The 23,291-nt window shown below is 38.6% G+C and overlaps 1 protein-coding gene and 1 long non-coding RNA gene across 2 annotated transcripts in view; one reads left to right on the forward strand and one right to left on the reverse strand.

Annotated features, from left to right (window-relative positions):
* Nucleotides 1-9,620, reverse strand: part of LOC126647666 (uncharacterized) — a 143,864-nt gene extending 134,244 nt beyond the window's left edge. Inside the window, exon 1 of the long non-coding RNA XR_007630636.1 lies at nucleotides 9,492-9,620. This is a non-coding gene — a long non-coding RNA (uncharacterized LOC126647666). The remainder of the gene's footprint in view (nucleotides 1-9,491) is intronic.
* IPO11 (importin 11) overlaps nucleotides 1-23,291 on the forward strand; it is a 162,606-nt gene that overhangs the window by 125,101 nt on the left and 14,214 nt on the right. The window lies entirely within an intron of this gene.

Consider the following 23,291-nt stretch of genomic DNA (forward strand, 5'->3'; position numbering starts at 1 on the left):
TAGCTGTTCCTTAGAGAGAGTATTACATCCTTTTTCCTTGTGGCTTGCAGATTTTTTATTTGTTACGATTTTGCTAATTATGTAAATTTTTAATCTCTTTTTCACTTATGTTTTTCTTCTTGTAGTTCTTTCTTTGTTTTATGGGTACTTCATCTTCCTCTTTCAGGACTTTTTAACTCAGACAGACACATACGATCTCTTAAAATTGACAGTAGCTCATCATGAATTTTCTTTATACTACTGTACAAATCTTGTGAGAAAAGCTAGGGAAACCACAAAGTTGCTCACCTTATAAACTTTGCAGCATGTCTGGTGATTGATACATCCATTTATAATTAATGATCTCTCAGGACAGGAGAAGTTTGGTTTGTATTAACCCAGTCAGAAGCCTGTGGAGCTAACAGATGGAGATATTTCGGTAACAGAGATTTGTCTTGTTTCTTGGTACAAGTTGATTGTTTATCTATGCTTAACCTAATGCTGCACAAGTCTACACAGACGTCCTGCCTTATGTGGTGGACTGGATGATGTAGACATGCATATCCTATGTGGTCTGATGTATCTGCCTTGTTACTTCAAGTGTGTCTTGTGTGAAACAGGGAGATAGGTGAATGCTGTTACCTTTAAATCATGTATAGAACATGATAACTCAATTTTGCAATATATTAATATGTTTTAGTTTACAACTGTGATGGTTTGACCCCGGTTAGATGCAAGGATATCCACTAAGCTGCTTTCTCACCCTCCCTCTGCAAAGTAGTAGACGAGAGGGGGAAAAAAACAGTAAGGAATTCATGAGGATAGATAAGGGCGAAGCAGACTCAACATAGGGAATAAAACTTAAATTTGTTACTAACAAGATAAAACTAAGAGAGCAAGAAATAAAACAGTCTTAAATACCTTCCCCACCCCCACCCCTTCTTTATTCCAAGTTCTCTCTCCTCCCCCCAGCAGTGCAGGGGGACGGGAAAGGGTTTTGTAGTCAGGTTGAGTCCCCCTCTTGGACAGCAGTTCTTGCCAATCTGCTGTCCTGTGGATTGGTCCTCCATCGGGTGGGGGAGTGGGGGTGGTCTTTGCACCCTCATGGTCTTCTATGGGCTGCAGGGGGACAACCTGGGTCACCATAGTCTTTCCACAGACTACGGGGGGGGGGTGGGGTGGGTCATGGCTCTGAGTCCTTCCCCTGCTTCTGTGGGGTCCCTCCCCATGGGAGACAGTCTTTGATGGACCTCTCCCCATGGGTCCATCCACCCCTTGGGCAACAGTTCTCTTCAATCTGCTGCTCCATGAGTCATTCTGGACAAGTCCTACCAGGAAAACTTGTTTCGGCACGGGTTTTCCTCTCCACAGGCCACAGATCTCCTGCAGGACCTTGCTCTATCCTTCCACTAGTTTCAGCATGGTGCTGTTCCGTGAGCTGCAGGGGGTCTCTGCATTCCAATGATCTTCCACTAGCGGCAGGGGCCTCAGGTCTCAGTCTTTCCCCTGCTGCTCTGACCTTGAAATCTGCTTGTTATCCAATGATCTCCTCCTCTCTTCTCCGGGTTAGAATTTCTTCTGCGCAACAAACCTTCTCTTCCTCTGTTCTTAAATATGTTATCACAAAAGCACATTTTCATTGGCTCAGCTTTGGCCAGTACCAGGGAAGTTCCTCCTGGAGCTGGCTATCATTGGCCTTTTTCATAGGACAGTGAAACTTCTAGCAGCTTCTAACTGAAACCACTCTATAAACCACTCATATATATATATATGAAAATATAAAAATAGCCAGTGGAAAAGTATACTGAACCATGTAACTTCCCTTATATTGTACTGTAGCTTAATGTAACTCTGTTTCTGTTATACTCTGTATACTGGATTCTGACTCAGTAAAATAAGGAATAATGATGATTTCCATACTATGAAGCACAGTAAGTCAGTCTCCATGTGCACTTCAGTTTTTATGTCTATAACAGTGCAGTTTTTCTGTCTTTACCTGATCTTCAGTTAAAAAAAAAGAAATGTAAAACCTGGGATTTTCCTTGGGAAAACAAAGGCAACAGTAGATCAATATACAGCTGTGAATTCTAGGCACTGGATGGAAAGTTGAGCACAGGCTGAGTCCTTGGTAGAACTGAACTTGGCAATTGCATTAAGTTATAAGGAAAAAACAGTTAAAGTTTACAGATGAGCAAATGCTTTTGAATTTTAGATTGAGATAAAGGGAAAATTTTTGCAGCTGTCTCTTCTTTGTTATTGCTCTATTAGAAATCATCTCTACTCTATAAAAATATTTAACATTTCATGAAGGTATGTATGTGTAAATCCTCCCTAAATGTGTCCTTTACAGCAAGAAAAGCAGAAAATCATGTCTGGGGTCCCCCTGCATTTTGCATATATGCAATATTATGAAAAGTTAAGATGTCATTTTCTGGCAAAGAGAGTCACCTCAGCATTATCCATGTTGTATCCTGCTTGGTTTAGCCTCCCAGAAAATGGTTTTCAACTAAACCATATCTTCCAGAGTGTTAGGTAAAAACCAAACAAGGCTTGTGGATGTGTGGATCCTTGAACATATAAGATGAGTGTATTTACTGCTGTATTCATAAGCTGTTGAGCCCCTGCTTTCCTCTGAGCTAGCTTAGGTGGTAGTTCTGCCTAGGCAGTGCTCAGAGATAAGTAGGTCATAGCCATGTTTCTTCTCTCCAGTTTTTTGGAGTGGCTTGTTATGAGGGTTTCACTTCCTGCAGAAACACAGCATGCCTGTGTAGGAGCAAAGTATACATGGGTATTGATTATTAAGTGCAGAGAAATCTATTAAGATACCACAAAATCCTTAAAAGGTCAAGAGCTGCAGAAGTGTTTGCATAGGCACATTGCAAAGTACACTATGAGCAGCAGGCGTGTTCAGGAGCCAGCTTGACCAAGAAGTAGAACAGGTGTATGTAGTGTGGTTAAGCTTTCTATGGCTTCTAACCTCACACTTTTCTAATTTATTTTTAAAAATTGTTATTTTTGTACTCAAGTTAGCAATCTTGCATCAGTGTCGTGATAAGGGTATGACAAAAGCAGGGTTGCTGGGAGAGTGAACATATTTTGGAAATTAATGTTACTGTTGGAAAAAATTGGCTTACCTGTTTTCCATGCAGGGTCCCTTCAGATCTGAAACAAGAGCAAATTTCAAATGCCTCTGATGAAAGAGCACACAAATGTGGTGGTTTTTTATAGATTAAACATCATAACATTGCAAATATTTATCTTCGAAAATTCCATTTATTGTATTCGTTCTTTCAGACAAAGGCAGTATTTTATTCAGGTCTTCTGCAAAACCATGTTTGGCTCCAACAAATACTTTTTCAGATAATTAAACTTCACAGGACTCCATCCTATAATAAAAGCCAGCTGGAAAATGAAATAATTAAATAAATATTTAGTAGTCTACTAGAATGTGAGAAAATGGCCGTGAGAAACTTCAGATTGTGTCATAGATGAGTGATACATAATTTATGGTTTTAGTAAAAATATACATTGTCATACTGTATCTTAAAAGGGCAGACTGGCATTTTCAGGTCTGAATAAGTAAGAACATTTTGAAGAGGTTTTTAGAAGTAGAGAGGATAGAAGATGGCAGGGAATTACTTGGTTTAAAGTCTAGAAGAGGTACATGAGGGAAAGAAATGTAAATTAGTTCTCTAAGTTTATAGAATACCCTTCTGTAGTAATGTTATGGCAGATGGCATGTACAAACTAGTTATCTAAGAAGACTAATAAGAGCTCAATATTATCTTTAGTTTGGCTTATGCAAAAACTTACATTTATGATGTGAAAAAAGGCAGGTAGGAAAGAAACTTCAAAAACTCCTGGAGCATTGAAAGGCTTGTTTTCACATGAAAGTCGTCAAATCCATAGAATCATGAAATGGTTTGGGTTGAAAGGGACTTTAAAGATCATCTAGTTCCAACTGCCCTGCTATGGCAAGGAACCTTCCATTAGACCAGGTTGCTCAAAGCTCCATCCAACCTGGCCTTGAACACTTCCAGTGATGGGGCATCCACAACTTCTTTGGATAACCTGTTCCAGTGCCTAACTACGCTCACAGTAAAAAGTTTCTTACTTATGTCTAATCTAAAGCTACTGTCCTTCATCTTAAGGATGGTCTTAAGGCCATTGCTCCTCGTCCTTTCACTTGCCCCTGTGCTCTTGTGAAAAGTTTGCTTTCCAGCATTCTTGTAGGTGCCCTTTAAGTACTGTTTGCTGGTTGTCTCAGATCCCCTCCTCATCTTGCATATACCATAGGTGCTTTCATTCCTAAAATGCAGTTTGCATTAAGAATCCAAAGTTAACCCTTAAAAGGGAATGTAATTAAGTAGTGTAAATTAACATTTCACTTTTAAGCTCAGAAAGTGTGGAATTATCTTTCTAAGTTAGGAATTAAGCTCTGCAGTAGTTGCTATAAACCAGCTATGCAGTGGCAGTGGATAAATATTTGAGAATTAATCTGATTGAAAGAAGTAAGATTCCCCCTGGTTCATCCAGGATATAAATATTTTAAAATATCTATTTCTCTCCTGAATATCATGGTTTGAAATTTATTATACTACAGTCCTTTCATTCTCTTTGGCTGTATTTAACAATCAAGGTAAGAGACAAAGAAATCAACCAAAGAAGAATAAAATCCCTTGCAATTACTAGTGAGAGGATTCCTGTACATGCATGATACCAGTTCTGGGATGGGACTCCTAATTCAGCAGGCATTAAACACTTAAATGATGTTGCAACAGGTATAGAACCCTGTGCAATATTCAAAATAAGTATTGCATTACAGAAGTGCTCAGATATAATGAGAGTGAGTTATTTAGAAGTGCAAAAGTGAAAATACACAGCATCTGCAGATTTTTTTCCCCATAACATTGTTTCACACTGCTATTATCATAGTACAAACATCAGGGGAACAGTATAAGCATCATACCTACTCTGCACTTTATAGGGGGACCTTTATGGCAACCTAGAGAAGAGGAGTTGTGATGGTGATGGTTTAACACAATCTCAGTTGAGTACAGCAGTACTGTTGGCATTGCTCCCCAAAAAATCTTCTAAACTATGGACTTAGATTGTATCAGACAGGAAGTAAGCAGGGGAGGATACAGCTCACTGCTGTGTATTCAAACAACAACAGGATGAAAATCCTCTTTTGATGCCCTGGTGAGCAGATGCGATGTCCATGGTGGCTCAGAGGTAGCCTTTAGCATCAGCCCCCTTCTACCACAGTTGCTGATGGTCTCCGGTACTGGTGCCTGCTGGCTCCTTTCTCTGTACACTGCACAGGACACTTGCCTTGCACTTAACACGTGCTTTGTACTGAAGCTCTGAGTGTTGTGAGTGATGAGGTCAGGAGAGGAATTTTTTGTCATATTATACAATCCTGTCACTTCACAATCCATCTTTGCATCCTGTCACTTGCCACAAGCAGCTCTAAAGAAACAAAGCACTCTCTTTTACTACTCACATGTCAATTAATTTACTTAATCCTGTGGATCTCTGCATGCAGCAGGGATTGTGGACAGACAATATTTTCCAGATTGCATACATTAATGGGGAACAGGAAAGAAGATCAGCCTTTCTAGAAACTGTAATTTTTCTGACTTCTCAAGGACTTTCAGAAAAGGAGGCTGAAAAGCTAGGGATTTCTGGCTGTATTAATAATTACAGGCATATAAACCTGTTTGGTCCCTTGCAATGGCATTGGCTTTGAGGCTGCTCCTGGCAGTGTTACTTACTGCCATGAGCTGTTTATCACTCAGGGTACAGTAGTACATTTAAAGAGTCCTCATCAGGTGAAGTCACATAGTAAAGGGATGGTTGTTCTCAAGGAGCTGAGGTATAACTGCGTATTACTAGTTCCAGAAAGCAATTTTATTTTTCTGGTTTTGAACAAAGAGGGTTTTTGTGTAGAGAATAGAGAGGCACAGTAACATGCAAATTCAACTTTAAGTAGAGAGTGCTTTCAACCATTGCAGGCACTTTTACATACTGCTTAATCCTTTTTATTTTTGTTTCTTAGAATTTGTGTGTGGCAAGAGTAAAAACTATGAAGTTATCTGCTGAGTATGCTACAGATAATAGCATACCATATATGTAAGATATTACTTCAAAACCACATTGCACTACTGTTGTGATTCTGCAAAAGCAGTGTTTGTGGAGAAAACTAACTAAAAGGAATGCTGGCCTGTGCTCTAAGCTGCACCTGTGCATGTATTGGGATGGTGTGTTTTTATGGTTTGAAATGGTGTACTAAGAAAGACATGTTTTGATTTTAATGCTACTGTGAAGTTCTCTGTCGTGGTACCCTGATATAATAGAAATAGAAGTCTTCAATATTTTCCATAAGGAAATTGAAAATACAGAATCTGGGAACAAGGTGGTTTTATTCCTAAAGATGAAACTATTTTTCTGGTAATATAGAAGCCAAAAGCTTCATGACCTAAACTAATCATCAGATAGGGTCAGGAAGACATTGCTTTCTTTTATGGTACAGCATCCTCCTCTGGAGAGGGATGTGCCTGAGAGTAGAAGTGACCTGCCTTCTACTGAAGCACCTGACATAAGTCACTCCAGAGGGAAAAAAGTATTTGAGGAAGTCTTAGGTGACTATTCTGTAAAAACCACTATCATATGAAATACTTAAAAAGTATTTCCTATCAACAAAAATGCCATTTCAGCTTTAAGGAGAAAGACTTTGAAATACTTGAGGTGAGTCTTGTAATTTTACAACAGTTTATTCAGAGAAAATGTTTTATTGACAGTACTGAAGATCAAACCTGCTGGGAAATTAAAGGCTCTATTATTATTTCATCAAAGAGTGTAAAATTTTATTTCGTTTCTATAAGAATAAATCTAGGTTTTAACTACTTTTACAGTGATGATTACAGAACTTGTTAGCCATATGTTAGCTCTTCAAATCTGAGCTAAACTGCCTATTCCAACTGTAGAAATAATTGGTGTATCTAAGTTACATTAGAATGGCATACTTGTTTTTCAGACTTAAACAGGTCTTTCTTTTGTACGCAGAGGTGACTTATAAATAAGTACTTTGTCAGAGGCAAGGTTCCCTATAAGCCTTTCTAATTTGAAAACCTATGACTGGCAAGCTCCTAGTAGATACTGTGCTCTTCACCTCATTAGTGAAATTACACGATATTCAAACTTAGATACTTGTTTATGGAACAGAAGGGAATACACATTCTATCTTGTCTTTTATACTGAAGTAAATGATGGGGAATCTAATCTTCAGGAGATGACACATTGCGAAAGTTAAAATAGATTTCCATTTCCCTTTCTGCCATTGACTTACTGTGTGACTTGGGAAAACCTTGTTTAACAGATAAGTGACTGCTGGAGGTAATGCCACATGAATCTAACTTACTGTGTGCTTGCTCTTTCCTTAGAGGTATTTTTGAAGTCTACTGAATAAATATTAGGTGTCCATATAAAAGCATTTCCTGCATTTTTTGCTCAAGCAATGCTAGTGGGCTATTTTGCTAAGGCTTGCCTTACAGCAAAAGACCTTCAGCTGCTGCACAGAAGGGCTACTGCAGGTCCTGCAACTTGCTGGGATGCCATGCGAAGTGCTAGTGAGGGCATGTCTCTACTGTGCATTTCATCTTTTTTGTGTGCTGAAGAAAGTATGTGAGAGTACTTAGTGCTGAAGGACTTTTGAGTTTTTTAACTATCTTCATATCCAGCAATAGAAGGATTCTCAAGTAATTTCAATGTCAAGATGTATTGCGTATGTGAATATTTCTATAGAATAATGGTATGGATTTTTTCATAGATAGATTCCTGAGAAAGTTGTGCTATTTTCATTGTAGGCTGGAAGTTTTCAGAGAGAAAGCATTAAAAAAGGTATTTCTCCTCCATTTTGACCTGAATACAATATAATTTTTCCTTCATTTTGATATAAAGCAATGGGATGATATCTTCCGCACTGACCCACTGATATTTTCATTGTGATATAGGGTGGGAGCAGACCCATAGTGAAAACAGCAGTGGGTCAGTGCAGAAGGAGACATCATCCCATAGCAACAGGAATTAATCTCTACCCTAGAACAAATGGGTAGTTCTTTTTCCTAAAGAAACACATGTTTCTACGGCTGGAAGACATTGTGAGATTAAAAAACAAAAAACTACCTACATAAAGAAATCTCGCGGTCTGAAAGAAAAATCTATTTCTGTAATTGGGAACTGTGAAACATAAACACCTTCTATGGTCACACAGCCAAGGATAAATTGCTTAAAATAGCTAACAAGCAAGCAAAACCCACAGTAAAAATCTTCAGTTTACTTCCTCTTCCTGGGTTGAGATGAATCTTCATTTTCCTCTTATTGAGAAACTTCTATGGATTACAGTCACTTGGGCACTGTTGGGTGCCCAAGCTGTATATGTAATATTTCAGAAATATTTGCTACCAATTTTTGCTTTTATGTCCTGTAACTCTATTGCAACAGACTGATAGAAGAGGTCAACTTGCTCATTCACTGCAGAGCATTTAAAACTTGATAGAGTTTCTTCACACAGGGAGCGAGTAGCCAAGACTAACAGTGACAAAAATAATGCTGTCTGTGAAATGGTGAAAAACAGCTAGCTGATATGCCTATCAGAAGCATGTTTTTTCAGAAAAATTAAAAAGATTTCTTTAGTCTCCTTTTATCATGGAAGAAAAATACTCAGAAGCTTTTCCTGAAGATTTATATTCACACAGAGGGTACTGGAATCTGATACCCTGAGTGGAGACCTGTTTTATTTAATTTTCCTCTATTTATTGTGGGAAAGGTTTCTCTGGGAGTTTTGTGATACAGCAGCATTGTCTACCTCCACTTGGGCTGGCTGACACTGCAGGCTGTGTTCCTGTCTGTGGTTACTGTGGTTACTCTCCATCATGTTCCTAATTCAGGAGCTGTAACAGTGCTTGCTGTGCCCACCACCCCCTTTGGATGTGCTGCAGTCAGTCACATATGCCCCAGCTGGTGAATCCCCATGGCTGCTGTACTATTATTTTATCATCTTGCTATCTGCTTTCTGACCTCTCCATGATTTTCCACCATAAGGTACAGATACATGCATCATTTTCTTGTACTCTTCCAGAAGCCTGCATTCATTTCTTGGCCCCTGTTTCACTGAGGTCATTTTATGCAGTGTTCATATGATATTGGCAAAATGCCATTCTGACTGCAGGGCAGGGGTTTTCTGCCATAATAGAAATAATTTTGTGAGGCATTAAAAGACACCTAAGATTTCAAGTTTAATTTAAATGTCTTTCTAGTTTATAAGTGACTTGAAGGTATTGGTCCTGATCTGTGTGAGTACTTTTAACTCACACGCTCATTTGTGTTTTATTCCACTACTGGAGTAACTTAAAAATGGTTTCACCATTTCAGTTTTCTCATATTATATATATAATATAATGTATAATGGCCAGTCTTCGCGAGCGAAGATCCGGGGAAGGTCTTTACACCTTCCAGCCTGCGCATTGGATTTTTTAGGTGAGACACAGTGTGCGCGGAACTGAGCCCACCCTTTAATCCTAAGGTTCATCTGCCGGGGCCAAGCGAGCTTGGACGGTGGCAGTGAGGTCCTTAGGACGTAGATGGGTTGCCTTTAAGAGCTAACGAGCCCCACCTGCCCGGGAGTTTCTCATATAAAGCACACTAAATACAGCACAAGAACCCATAGGCAGGCTACACAGGTCTCTACTACAGGCAGAACCAGTTGTACTTCAAAATCAGGAACACTTCTACTCATAGGCTAGCTACTATTTGAAAGTCTAAAGGACCCTAAACAATTTAATTCCAGTCGCACTGAATGGCAGAGTGAGAAAACAATTTCTCAAGAGCATTACGTCTCCTACTTTTTAAACTAAACTTACTACATATATTACATACATGATATACATACATATTTAACCCCTTGAAAGGAAGCAAGATGGAGAAAACTGAGTCAGTTTGAAGCATCATATTTTTTCAGCATTTCTTATAGACATCCCTTGTCTGCTCTTAAGAACTGCTGTTGCCATGTTTATAGTCTCGAAGTGTTTCTGTCATGCTTTTATGTTATGCTCTAACTTAATACTGCCATGCTTGACTGCCTCCCATTCTCTTCCTAATAATCACTTTATAATACTCAGTAAGATTCATTTCAGCTCATGGTCTTCATCACTGCTTTAGACTTACAGTCAAGAGTGTGTATGTATCTGAAGAATAAGAATTGCAATGCAACACATAAGAAGCAGTATCCTGTTAAAAGGCCCGTCCAGCTGTGTCCCAATTTTCACAGCAGTTGCAATCCCAAGACCATCCATAAGGAGTGTGTCTAGTACAAAGATAAAGCTAAAGAGTGGTTTGATTCTCCAGCTATGGTCTTTATTGAAACTGGTTGTGTTGAACATAGAGTATGAAGCATAAGGCTGCCTATGTAGTTTGTGTGCTCTGCTCTGTGTGTTGCAATAGCACCAGACTGAAATAAGCTGTCACAAAGAACTCCAGAGTCCAACATTTCTCCTTAGAAAAAATGAGGGGGAACAGGAATAATTTTCAGTATAGATTCCAGGAAACAAGCAAAACTGATCACGTGCCAGATGACACAAAAATTATAGAAGTCTTTGAAATGGTACTGCACTGGTTTGCATACCTTTCCCAGTATGGTATCCTGAAGTGCACTATTTTTATTTGCTACTTTCTGGTTTTCAGAGATAAAAAGTGTAACAATTTCTGGTATTACAAACAAAAAAAGATATGTTGTGCATCTATGTGCTCCACTTGTGCTGCACTGCTCTTGAAGAGGCATAATTGTGTCTGAATAAGGTATTACACAGTGATTTCACCCCTCCCCCCGCCCCCTATTCAGGATTAAACCATACAAAAAATTACTCAAAGTGGTCATATGATTTACAGCTTTTATCCACCTCCGTGAAATGATGGTGCCTCATACTGAGCTGTTATTCTCTGTGTCGTGGAGAGAATGATGCACTTTATCCATAAGAGAGAAGCAACAATATACCTTATTGATCTAAAATAATGAGTTAACAGAGTTCAATGGCAAATGACAGCCAGTTAAAAAGATTTGATGGCAAGGTATGCTTGATTATTTGCTACATAAAGGACAGGGTTAGACAGAACTGTGACAGAGATCCTCCTGTTGGGTCATGGTGTCTAGACAAGATCCCCTTGCATATCAAATGTCTTCTCAGAGAGGAGTTTAGGTGAGGCAGGATCCAGATATAGACTTGGTCAACAGTTTATGTCTAAGAGATTATATGTGCACAATCAATCCTTCGTATCACTCACCTGAGATTTCAAAGTTTAGCATGTGGTTAATCACTGAGAATTTCCTGCCACAGGGAATCTCTCAGCCATAAGCAATAACCCTGAGAGGTGTTCTTTCACAAGTGGAGATTCCAGCTTTCAGCCAGCTTTGTGCAGCAGTGCTCAGCAGGCCTGTGTGGAGACCTCTGAAAAGTATATTGAATGTTAAACTCCTACTAACATAGGAGTTGACTAACATAGCATTAACATAACTGCTCTGAGTCTTACCAGAGAGACTTGCATTTGCAATTTATACTAGGAAGTTTCATTGTATACCAAGTTCAGCTAGTTCCAGTTGTGCATTTTCAATGAATGCTTTTTGCATATGTCTGTGAAAGAGCTCACCAACAATGATCTCTCTGAGAGAATGATCTCTGAAGAAATTCTGAGGAGACTTGTCAGGACTAATGCTCCCTTTTCTGTAAGATTCACCCACATTCAGATGGTTTTACATTGCAGTCTTTTGAAACTTCTTATTTGTCTCAGCTGAATAGATTCTCTGTATAGCATTGTACAAAATGCCATAGTTGAGTCCTTGGACAGATAAATAAAAAATTATAGTATTGAAAATATGTTAAGATTAATAGAATTAAGAAATATGCTTCAGTGAATCACAGTGGCACACAGATATTATACCAAATTATCACAATATCACTCTGAATTCCTATTTTGCTGTCCAAAGTGACCGGTGAATAACATATTTTGCATTTTTTTTAATACCTAAACAGATCCTTCTCAGTAAAACGGTAAATTACAAAACTAATAATAATAGAAACCATGAGATTTTTTTCTTTTATGTAAAGAAATAATTTAGCCAAACAACTTAAATTTTCCAGTTATAGTGAATTTATAATATTTTATATTGCAAAAGGAAGTGTTTCTATGGGAATCCAAGATTCCTTTGCCAGAGTACAATCTTCTTTTTGGTGAATGCAGAGTATTATAAAGTAAAAATAAAGTGCATTTCTAAAAAAACACAACATCATGATAGTTAAAATTAGTTGTGCATGGTATGCTTAGTTTCTTAAGAAAAATAGTATGTAATTTCATTACAGGGAAAGAATTTTATGAGCACTCAATGATCGCTGTAGTTACATATTTGACAGAAATCCAATTTTGTTGTTCTCACATGAAAATCATCATTTTGATCTCAGTAGTGAGATGGAGCAGTCTGTTATTGTATGTCTTTCTGAAATTGTTCCTCTGCTGCTCCTAGGCTGTAGGAACTCTAAATTGTTGGTATTAATATTGTCTGGAAAGGTCAGGGAATAGTTTATTTGTCAGTATTTGTCTAGATTCTGAATAAAGTTGCAGAGCTTGCTGCTAACTCTCATTGATGCTCAGTGTTAGCTTGTACTGTGCTGAATTTGCAAAGACATTGTTTCTTTTAAAGGATGTTTTAAAGTATCATGGCTAGGCTTCGCGAACAAAGATTTGGGAAGGACTCTACCCATGCTTGCTACAAGCGCACTGATGGCTAAAAAGCCCAATGTGAGATAGACAAGTCCAGTTGCAAAGGGCACAGCAGAAAGACTCCCCAGGTGATATCGACAAGACGCGATTCTTTCTGCGTTACCTTTTGCCCTTGAGAGTGATCCTGCGTGTGTTCTCAAAGGAAGCAGCAGCATTGTAGATGGTGTGTCTCCAGGCCTCCTCATTGGAGGCCAGGGTAGACCAATGGTGGTGATCAATATGGCCAAGGCTGAGGGATTGTTTCAGGCAGTCCTTGTACCTTCTCTTCGGGGCTCCTCTCTTGCGGCAGCCAGTGGCAAGTTCCCCATAGAGCACGATCTTAGGGAGGCAGCAGTCCTGCATCCTGGAGACGTGCCCTGCCCAACGCAGCTGTGTTCTCAGCAGCATGGCCTCAATGCTCGTGACTGCTGCCTGTTCAAGGACAGACGTGTTGGTCACACAGTCAGCCCAGTGGATGTTTAGGATTGTACGGAGGCAGCGCTGATGGAAGCGTTCTAAGGGTCGCAAGTGGTGGCGGTAAATGACCCATGATTCAGACCCATATAAAAGAGTAGACAGTACAATGTATATGGTTCAATAAAAGGACATGTTATTTCAGGCAATAAAAAAAGGACCTCCAGTGAACAGGTCATATTTACATTTATGAAACTTATGTTCTAAACACAAGCTTTTCTTCAGTAATATGACCTTTCCAAAATAATAGATTAATGCTTTTCTCTTGAATAGTAAATAATTTCCATTTAAATTATTTTATGTATGATATATAGATATTGCTGGAACAATGTACAAATAAACTACTCCATGGGATGCTCAAGTTGATGAAAGTTCATCTTGTTATGACGATCTAGTCTGACTGTTTTGAAAGTGTTTCTTTTGATGGAAATGATTTTGTAGGCTTAATTTTTCTTTCCTCTCCTCCATTTCTTTCTCAGCTCTGACTATGACTTTCAGCTGGAAGATTGCATCCTAACCTTAATTCTTTAATAAGAAGCTCCCCTAGAGCCTCTCACTGACTGTAGTGCAGGTGAGGAACCGTAGTTTTGGGGTATTCAACATCAGAATAAGTGATGTGAAACATCATCCCTCTAAATCTGTTTGCAAAAGCATAATCTGAAAGGATTTTTCTGGTGATATGGTTACATAAGAAGACATTTTGCTGAGCAGGAATGGTCTCTCAAAATTTTTCCATGTTTTCTTGATACCCTTCCTATGTCAATGTAAATTTATGGATTCTGTTGTTTATGAACTTGCTCACCCATTGTTTTAAATGAGCTAATCATACTTACATCATACTTTGCTTATCTTGTTACAATGGGTCATTAGGGAAGGTCTCCAGTGTTTAATACTGACAACTAGATAGTCAGACCCCTGAATCCAGTGGAGGCAGGGTAAGTTAAGAACCTGAAAGGCCACCCTGTAAATCTTTCCTTCAGATATGCAGTTTTGTGACACTGTCAAACAAACATGAACTTTCAGTGGGGGAAAATAATTTTTTGTCTTTGATGTCCCGTTGTGTAAAAGATAAATAATTTAAAGTAAGGAAAAAAGTAACCTTAACAAGCCTGGTTCATTCTCTCTGGTTTAGTTTGTTTGGTTAGGTTTTTTTGTTTGGTTGGTTTTGGTTTGTTTGTTTTTGTTTTTGTTTTTTTTTTTTCCAGTAGGATAAATGGCATTTACCAGTACCTGTTTACACACAGCTTTTGAAAGTGAAGAATTAATTAATCTGTTTGTATCTCAGTCACTCTTATTTAAGAGTTCTTATTTTGAAGAAGTCACAATAAAAAGGTAAGAGAAGACAGAGAGGTTGGACTGATTTGCTGGGAATGAAGCATACAGTAGAATTAGTGTAACTTTTTCATATCAGTATTCATGCTGTAGGGGTAAGCATGGTAAATGGTTACCTGTTATTAATAAATGCAGAAGTTGAACAATCCATATGTTTATGTCAAAGAGAAAAAATCCATTTGTATTTAAAATTAAAAGCATTTGCATACATGGAGGATCTTTATTTAAGATAAATAGATTTAATATTTATGCAAATATACTTCAAATACTTTTGGTGTTATGTGATAAATACCTTTAATACAAAAAAACCTTTCTGTTTTGTAGCCACTCTAAGGGAAAAAAAAGCCTTTTGCAATTTTTTATGTTTCTTCTCAGATTATAGAATGATGACTATGTTAATAAGCCAGTTGCAAACAAAATTAAATGTTGGCCGAAAAAAACCTTTTGGGGAAGACTGTGTACTGTAGCCAAATTCAGACCTTCAGTTTCTACCTGAGTTCATGCTTGCAGCTCCTAGAGGAATCTATATTCTTTTCTGCTGGGTAGTCAGGTTCTTGTTTTTCTTTTTTTTTTTCCCTATAGTTTTCAGAGGCCAGAGGGTAAGCACAAGAATAAAGAATAAAGCAGACTGAAAACCCACTTGTAAGTTAAAGAAAAAAGGAGATTTTCAAACTAGAATAGTTGAGGGGAGCTAAAAATGTGAAACATCTGTAAAAGAGCAAGACAGAGGGCAAAGACCAAGGATAACCATGCTGGGTGGGCATGGAGTAGTGTGTAATCAAGAGATGGATTTTCAGACTGCTCCCGTCTCACCAAACTTGGGGGAGAAGATTACTGTTCCATATTTTAATCCTAGAGGTGTTACACCAGTGAGGGCTACCCTGAATGAAGGGATGAGTCCTGGAAGGAAATTCTGTCCTTCTCAGTTGTATCTGCTTGGAAAAATAACAGAAATGACCACCCTTCTAGATGCCATTTCTCTAGTGCTCTTTTATAGCCCACATAAACTCAGGATGCAAATTAGAGCATCAGTAATGAAAATTGCACATTTCTTGTGACTATAAAATGAAGTAATGACAAAATCTGCTAGGAAAGAGGAAGCAGAGAAGATAATGGCAGAGGAAAGGAGGAGAAATAAAATAGTGTTCTTGACTACTAAGTATTTGCACAATGGTGGAAAGCTAGTGACACATGCTACTTATGTGGTTCTTGCTTTTCATTCCTCATGACAGGCAAGAAGGGATATTTGGTTAAGTTTGCATTTTTATGAGCTCTTTCTTTCTTTAGAAAAAAGTTGGACTGTAATTTTTTGCCATTATATGATTTTTTTCTATGGTTGAAGTAATACTGCCTTGTGCTGTTCTTCCAGAATAATGAAACTCTTTCATCACACGTAGTTTTGTAAAGAAAGAGAAACAAGTGCCTTTTAGTACACTTTACACTAATGCATAAGACTAGCTCACTTTAGTTCTGTAACTATTTGTTTTTATGGGTTTGTTTTTTTTTTTTTAGTAAGTTCTGTGAACAAACGTGGATGCCTCACCATAAAACTACTTTTGTCCTCATGACTGGGAACCTCCTCTTGTGATTATTTTTGCCATTAACAGAGCAGAGACTTCTGGCAAACCGTGATGTTCAGCAGAGATGCATTAGTTTGGAAGCTCTTTGTACTTTAGGAAGATCTTAGTGTTGTAGTATTTGAAGCAGGAAAAATTGTACCTGTGAGAACTGTTCTGAGTCACACTCATCACCATGAAAGGAAATTAAAAAATATCTTCCTGTTACTGATCTCAGACACAGTTGTTCTCTTGCTGCTAGCATGAGGCTTGAGATTGTCTTGGGATTGTCTTGGGACTTGCTGACTTTGTTGGTCAGCCTTGACTTTGTATGAATGCTGTCAGCAGCAAAACGTTTTGTTTTGGTTTGGTTTTTGTTTGGTTGTTTTTTTTTTTGTTTTTTTTTTGTTTTATTTTTTGTGCATGTGTTTGGGTTTTTTGTTTTTGTTTTTTTCTCCTCTGCCTGTTTAGGATTCATATGGACCTTGCACTAGAAGCCTGTAGTGCCTTATAGTGTGTGTAAGGTTGAAGTGATGCTCCCATTTCAAACAATTTATGAAAAAATGCTTCCACGAGAAAACACAGGTTCATGTGAATGTACTGAATATATTCAACTGAATATGTGATACAAATAGTTACCATAAATAACTACCTTCTAAACTTCATGCCATGTTTCTCAAGGGAAGAAACATTCAAAAAGTTTCTTGTGAGCCAAACAGAAGAATTGCTGAACTGCAAAGCAGTTGGTTGCCTAAGTTTCCTGAGTGTATGATCTTCTCTGTTTAGCATAGAAGTGTATCCTAAAATAGTTGGCTCAGACCACTGCCCTGTGGAATCACTGGCATCACCTCTGTATCCTGACAGATAGTCTTTTGCAATACACTCACGTTTAGCTATAGGGCTTCCCCAGTTCTCCTGGCGACAAGTTTCACACAGATGTATGGACGCACTTCTTTGCAGTCATGCCAACTTTCTAACATAGTCTAAATAATGTTTAACAAACACACTGACTCTATTGCAAAAGAATGTTAGATGTGGCTATCTTTTTCCTTTTTTTTTTTTTCCTTTTTTGGCCTTTTTTTTCCTTGAGTCTGAGTTCAGCAGCCTGTGTGATTTGTGACAGAACCACTGATCAGGAGAAGGAAAGCATGGCTATATCACTCGGAGATACAGCCTACTGAAAACACATTTCTTCTTCCGGATTTCTGGATTTTTGATACACTTATGCCCTTTTGGTTTTTCCATGCTGTCGTGGGTTGGCTGACCAGCCCTCCCCCCGGGCTGCAAATAGCTTTTCCTTGTGGATTTCCAGAGCAAAACCAATCCAAAGTTTCAGTAACACCTCTACCAGTTACATATTTAAGAAAACAGAAGAGAAGCCTGTGGCACAGAAGAAAATGGGGGAACCAGCTTAGCTGCCGGCCCTGTTGGGCCTGGGTGTGCACCCTCCCCACCCTGGGCCAAGTCTGACCCCTTCTCTCCTGTAATAGAGTAGAGGAAAAAAACTCTAAAGAAAAACTGCCTGAATGACAAATACTGCAGAAGGAATTCCAGGCAGAGATAATGGACCTCAAAGGTCAAAGCTGGCAGCTGCAAGAGAGAGAGAAGAGAAGCCCAAAGCGGGGAGTGGGGGCAACTGTTTCTCCCACCTCTCTCTCTCCTTTCAGCAGGGAAGAGACTGGAAACTAAAAATCCCTGCCACCTGTGGAAGATTATTGGGGTGAGGAGACCCTTATGCAGCTCATAGAGGAACTTACACTGAAGTAAGTGGATGCATGGGGAAGCTGAGACTCCATGGGAGGCCTAAGATGAAAGAGAGTCCTGCTGGAGACCTGTGGCCCATGGAGAGAGAGACCTACAGTGGAGCAAGTCGGCCTCACTGTGATCCCAGTGAGGGATCCATGCTGGTGCAGCTGAATTTGTGACCCTAAGGGACAGCAGAGAATGGAAGAACTCTTGCCTGAAAATAAACTCATGCTAGAGAGGTCCATCAAAGACTGTCATGTTTTCCCTTCAGTTGCTATGAAATTTTGCCCAAGTTTACATTGAGCAGAAACTGAACAACTGCATCCATAGAGAAATGGAACAATTCTTTGGGGTCATAAGCAATACGAGAAATTTTTTGTTTGGTTGTTTTTTTTTGGTCAAGATTTATTTTTTCTGAGGTTAACATCAGTGCAGTCTAACAGGTGAAAAAGCACAGATCATCTGTGTGTTGAAATGTCCAGGCACCTTGAGCAGTAACTCTAAGCATAGCCCTGTCCCTGCTCTGCACACCAGCTGTTAATTTCTGCTGTAGTTAAGTCTCATTTGAGCACATCTGCACAATTTTCAATCATCAGTGCATTCATCCAAAATAAAAGACATAAGGAACACAATACAAAGCGTAGATTTTACAGGAGGTCAGATTCTTCAATCTTTGTCTATGCTTCAGTAAGGGAGGTTCCTGTATCACCTAGACAACCTTTTCAGAATGAATTGTCTGGTGAAGTTATGCCTATATACAGCAACTGTTTTTACATTTAGTGAAATGATTGAAACCAATACCCAAGCAAGGGCCTAAAGATGTTTCTTTTGCTCTTCTTTTGTGCTTCTAAGGAATTCACAAACAAAAAAGCAATATGCATTAACTCTATGTATCTGTATTTATGCAATACTTACAGTCAGAATACCATTATTTGCCTGGGAAATATTTGTAGAAGCAATTGTAATTATGTGGTTGAAAGAAAATATTAATGCAATCAGACTGCTGATCTTGTGGCTCCATCATGTCCATAATCCTTGTGACATATTGGTACTGAAGCTAATGAAAATTAGGCGTGGGAAATATCATTATACCAGCCATCCCAACCCTGTCCTTTTGCCCTCACTTTTGATTGTGTTTAGGGATTCAGAAAGTAAATGTATGAGGTTTCAGTATATAAAGGAAATATTTGACCTGCGTATTTCTGCAGAAAACATATTAATAGAAGAACAGAAATTATCTATAAAAAAATTGTAGCAGTTTGGGAAGAGACCATAGCAAATGACACTTAGAGGAGGAAAGGAACAAACCAGCCATGGTGTAACCAAATCACATCCAAAGAAAGTAAATTGGAAAGAAAGACCTTTTTTTTTTTTTTTTTCCTAGTATGGATGGACCTTATAGCTTTAAATAAAGTGTGAAAACTCCAAGATGCACTGAAACAGAGAAAACCTTATGGCAGCATGTTAGAGATTCAAATCCCTTCTGGTGTGTAGAGCAGCACAAATAAGGCACATGGTGACTGAAGATGTAGCACATTGGTGTGATCAAGAGATGCAGTGATATATGATGTGGAACAGGCATAAGTAATGGTAAGAAAAAGAAATAAGCAGCTGTTATAAACATGAAGGTCCATTGGATGTCTCCGTTGTTCTGTTTCAATGAAACAGATCCTGTGTCTCACAGATTCAGCATGGTAATTCTGGTATATGGATTTAGGGTGTTCAGAGTTCTCAGCAAATAACTTATTTTATGGGACAATGCCAGTGAACACTACACTGAAAACTGTCCAAATGGCTGCTATAGGATTTTCAGTTTTGGTCAGTGAGGTGCTAGGATCCTGGGTGTCCATCAGACCTAAATGATTCTGGGTAATAAGTATAATAATAACATTAAATTTAATTAAAAGTAAAGGTTGGTAATTTTCTAAAGAAATGCTATTTTATAATGAAAAAAATGTTTCATTTAAAAAAAAAAGGTCTCAGATGTTTAACTAATTTGAAATATTTGTTCTCAAGAGACTGGTTTCCAGTGAGTAAGTTGTTTGTGAAAAAAAAACCAAAATGTTTGATCAGTTCCCCAAATACAGAACTGCAGAGGGATTTTCTAGTATATTTCAGGGAAGTATTTGAGAGAAAATCAGAAATTCATCTGCCATAGGGTTTACCTGATGCTTCTGCCAGAAATGCCAGTGAATAATTGGCTCTTCTGCCTTAGTACTATGAATAGGAAAACACCTTTGATAATGTAGTAGTGATGTGGACTACTCTGGCTGAGGGAAGGACAGCCACTGCTACTTGTATCTTTGCTGCAGAAAAGACAACAGGAGAAGGGAGTAAAGATCAAGCGTGGTTTATCTAGGCTATGTTAGAAATCAGATCTCCAGTCTGTATGTCGTTGCTTATTGTTATAATTTCACTGATTTATTTTCTATTCTAAGTGCTGTTTGTAGTAGTAGTCTCTTGTCATGGTTTTGCTGGTTCTTGGCAGGAATTTTTCCCTTCCCCTTGCCCACTGCATGCAGGACTGTTAAGTGGGCACTTAAGGAGCACAAAAGAATCTGCCTTCTGGTTAATGGCTCAGAATCTCTTCTCCTGGGAATCGGGGAGTGAGGAACTCCTTTTAACTTTTTTTTTTTGTGTCTCTTGGGAAACGGGGAGAGGAGTTCAGGCTTACTGCGGAAGCTGGAACGTCGGAGTGGAAGCTTGGTGGGGTTTTGTTCTCAGCCTGGTTGCCAGCTGGATCCTGATCAGATTTTTTTCATCAGAGAGGAACTGTTCTGGAGTTCTTTTTTTTTTCTTTTTTTTTTTTTTTTTATTTTTCCCTTCCCTGTTCCCTGTTGTTTCTTCCTTAGCAGTGGTTCTTGTGCACATCAAGGGAAGAAGGAAAACTATATTCGACCAGCTGAACAGAGTGAGGTGTTTTCCCATTGAAGAGGACCCTTTTTTGTTGTTGTTGTTTCTATCCCTCCTCTCTCTCCCCTTTTCCCAGTGTGTGAGGGGGGAAGGGAAACCCATTTTTGGTTTCTCCAACACACCCCAGAGGGTGTCATTCCATGTGGTAATGACCAGTGATTCCACAGTGCCCCCTGCCAAGCAGCATAAAGAACTGCAGGTTCTCCCTTTCCAGTGATCCAACAGCGCCACCTAGTGACTGGCACAGGACACTACAAGCACTGCCTCTCCAGTGATCCAACGGTGCCCCCTGTTGACTGTGGTTAGAATTGCACCAAAGGGTGTAAACTGAACTGTTTAGTTTCTTTTCCTGTGCTTGTTTATTGCTTTGTTTTGAAGGGGATTATTTGTGGGTATAGGAGTATTGTTTGGTTGTTTTACTTGTTTTCTTTCGTTGTTTCTACCAGTACACATACATCTTTAAATAAAGGGCTGTTATTCTTCCTTTTTCCACAATTCTTTTTCTCCTCAATCAGAGGCTCTTAATTTCAGATTTACAATTGTTTAGAGGGAGGAGTTTGGGTCTTTCTCATAACTCATCCTCAGTAAAACACCTGTGTCTCATTTTAAACTGAGACATCTCTGCTTTTGCATGTTTTAGAAGAAAGCATCAGAGCTGTTTCAAACAGGAACTTACTGTAAACGCTTGGGACTTATTTCAGAAAGACTCTCCTGCTGAGTGACATGGGAATAGCTGGAAGCTGGGAGTCACTCATTTGGAAGCTGCACCTGTGCCTTTGGAATGTGCTCTAACCCTTCATCCTCCTAGATTTATTTTTGATCCTTAAGACATATTGAAATACTACAGGTACAAACAAGCATTTGAGAACCTGCAAAGATGAGAGAAAGAGGAAAATTCTCATAATGTGTGTGTGAGAGCAGAATAAGTTGGGTTGCACCTTATTTTATAGATAAGCACTGTATTTTTAATGACATTTAAGTGGCCCAGAGCTTAAAATAGGTGTCTGATCCATTACAGTAAAATAAAGTCAGTAATCCTTTTGAAAGACTTGCATCTAAATTACAATTTACTTCATCTGTAGCTCTTCCTTCCATATTCTTATTTTAAGCAGCAGACTTACATTTTGTTTTCTAGACAAAAGAGTTTTTCTACATTTGAGGGGAACTAAAAAATTAAAGAGAGAACAGACCAATTCTGATCCCCTTTTGTCCATTTGTTCTTATTATAGAGAGGGAACAGGTTTTGAACCTTGTAAAAGGTGCATCCAGTAGTTTTACAATTGATGCAAATGATGTGCCTGAAATCATTAGCCTGGCCTGTATAAGCAACACTGTGGTAGGCAGATACATTTGAACAACACTGAATTACAGAAACATGACCAACAAAATAATTAAAAGCTTGAGGGTGACAATTTATTGAAAGCAACTAGAACTATAATTTCTGTAGCAGAAAAGCATATATGGAATATTTTTCCAGCACTTCTATTACTCTCACATCCATGTCAGTCTGCTTAAAGAGACTTGGGGGATTTGAATTCTATTGAAATTAAAGAGGAATTGTCAGTTTAAGAGTCCAATCAAAAATCTCATCATTCTTTAACAGATACCGAAATCCAGAAGGAAATTATTAATGAGAAAATGCTTAGCTTTTTTAAGAAAGAAAAGAGTTTGCAGAAGACACTGCTCTAAATAATTAATCTGTCTCTCCTCTTTGTCTGCAGTTTCTTCCATAAGAAATGTCAACTTTGTCAACTAAGTGGGAGTCCTTGTTTAGTAGCTGATAGTTTTAAAATACAAAGAGGGTTTATAACAGTGTTCAGCGTGTCAGCCCTGTGCTGTGTGAGTAACTGCTGACAGTGTCAACTCCAAAAGTCAGAATTTGTTTAGGCAGTGGCTTCATGTAACCTCTAGAAAGAGCTGCAAGTTCCTCGGAAATCCCTATCTTTTGAGTATAAAAATGTCTCTGTACAGGCTGGGTGCTTAGCTATAAATCAAAATAACTTTAAAAACCCAACCAAACTACCAAAAAACCCACCAAAAGCAGACTACAAAAAAAGTTATAGATTGTAAATATAGCAATAATTACAAATTGTAAATTAAGATGGCTAGGTTCTTGAAGCCATACACTGTATGGTTTTGATATAGAAATAAAAGGTAAGTTTTCTTCTGCTTGCAAGCCATTCAGTGTTGCTCCAAAACTTGTAAGAAAGGGTAGGACTGCCATGTTTCCATCAAGAAATCTGGGCATAAAGGTAAGTGTAAGCCACTCTGTACATTCAAGAGTCCAAGTCGAATGCATCCAGAACCTTCCTAGAAATGAGCAGTTGGTGTGTCACCTTGTACTGTGTCCTCCTTTCTTCCTCACAGACTTTCTGCTAGGAAGATTCTTATGCCTGAATTTACTCCAGTAAAAACCAGAGAAATGTAATGCATTTTGCCTTCTGCAGTAGCCTCTGTTGTCAGGCTTTGTGCAGCTTAAAG

This window comes from Myiozetetes cayanensis, unplaced genomic scaffold, assembly GCF_022539395.1.
Source record: "Myiozetetes cayanensis isolate MyiCay16 unplaced genomic scaffold, myiCay2020 scf4, whole genome shotgun sequence".
NCBI classification, from domain to species: Eukaryota; Metazoa; Chordata; class Aves; order Passeriformes; family Tyrannidae; genus Myiozetetes; species Myiozetetes cayanensis.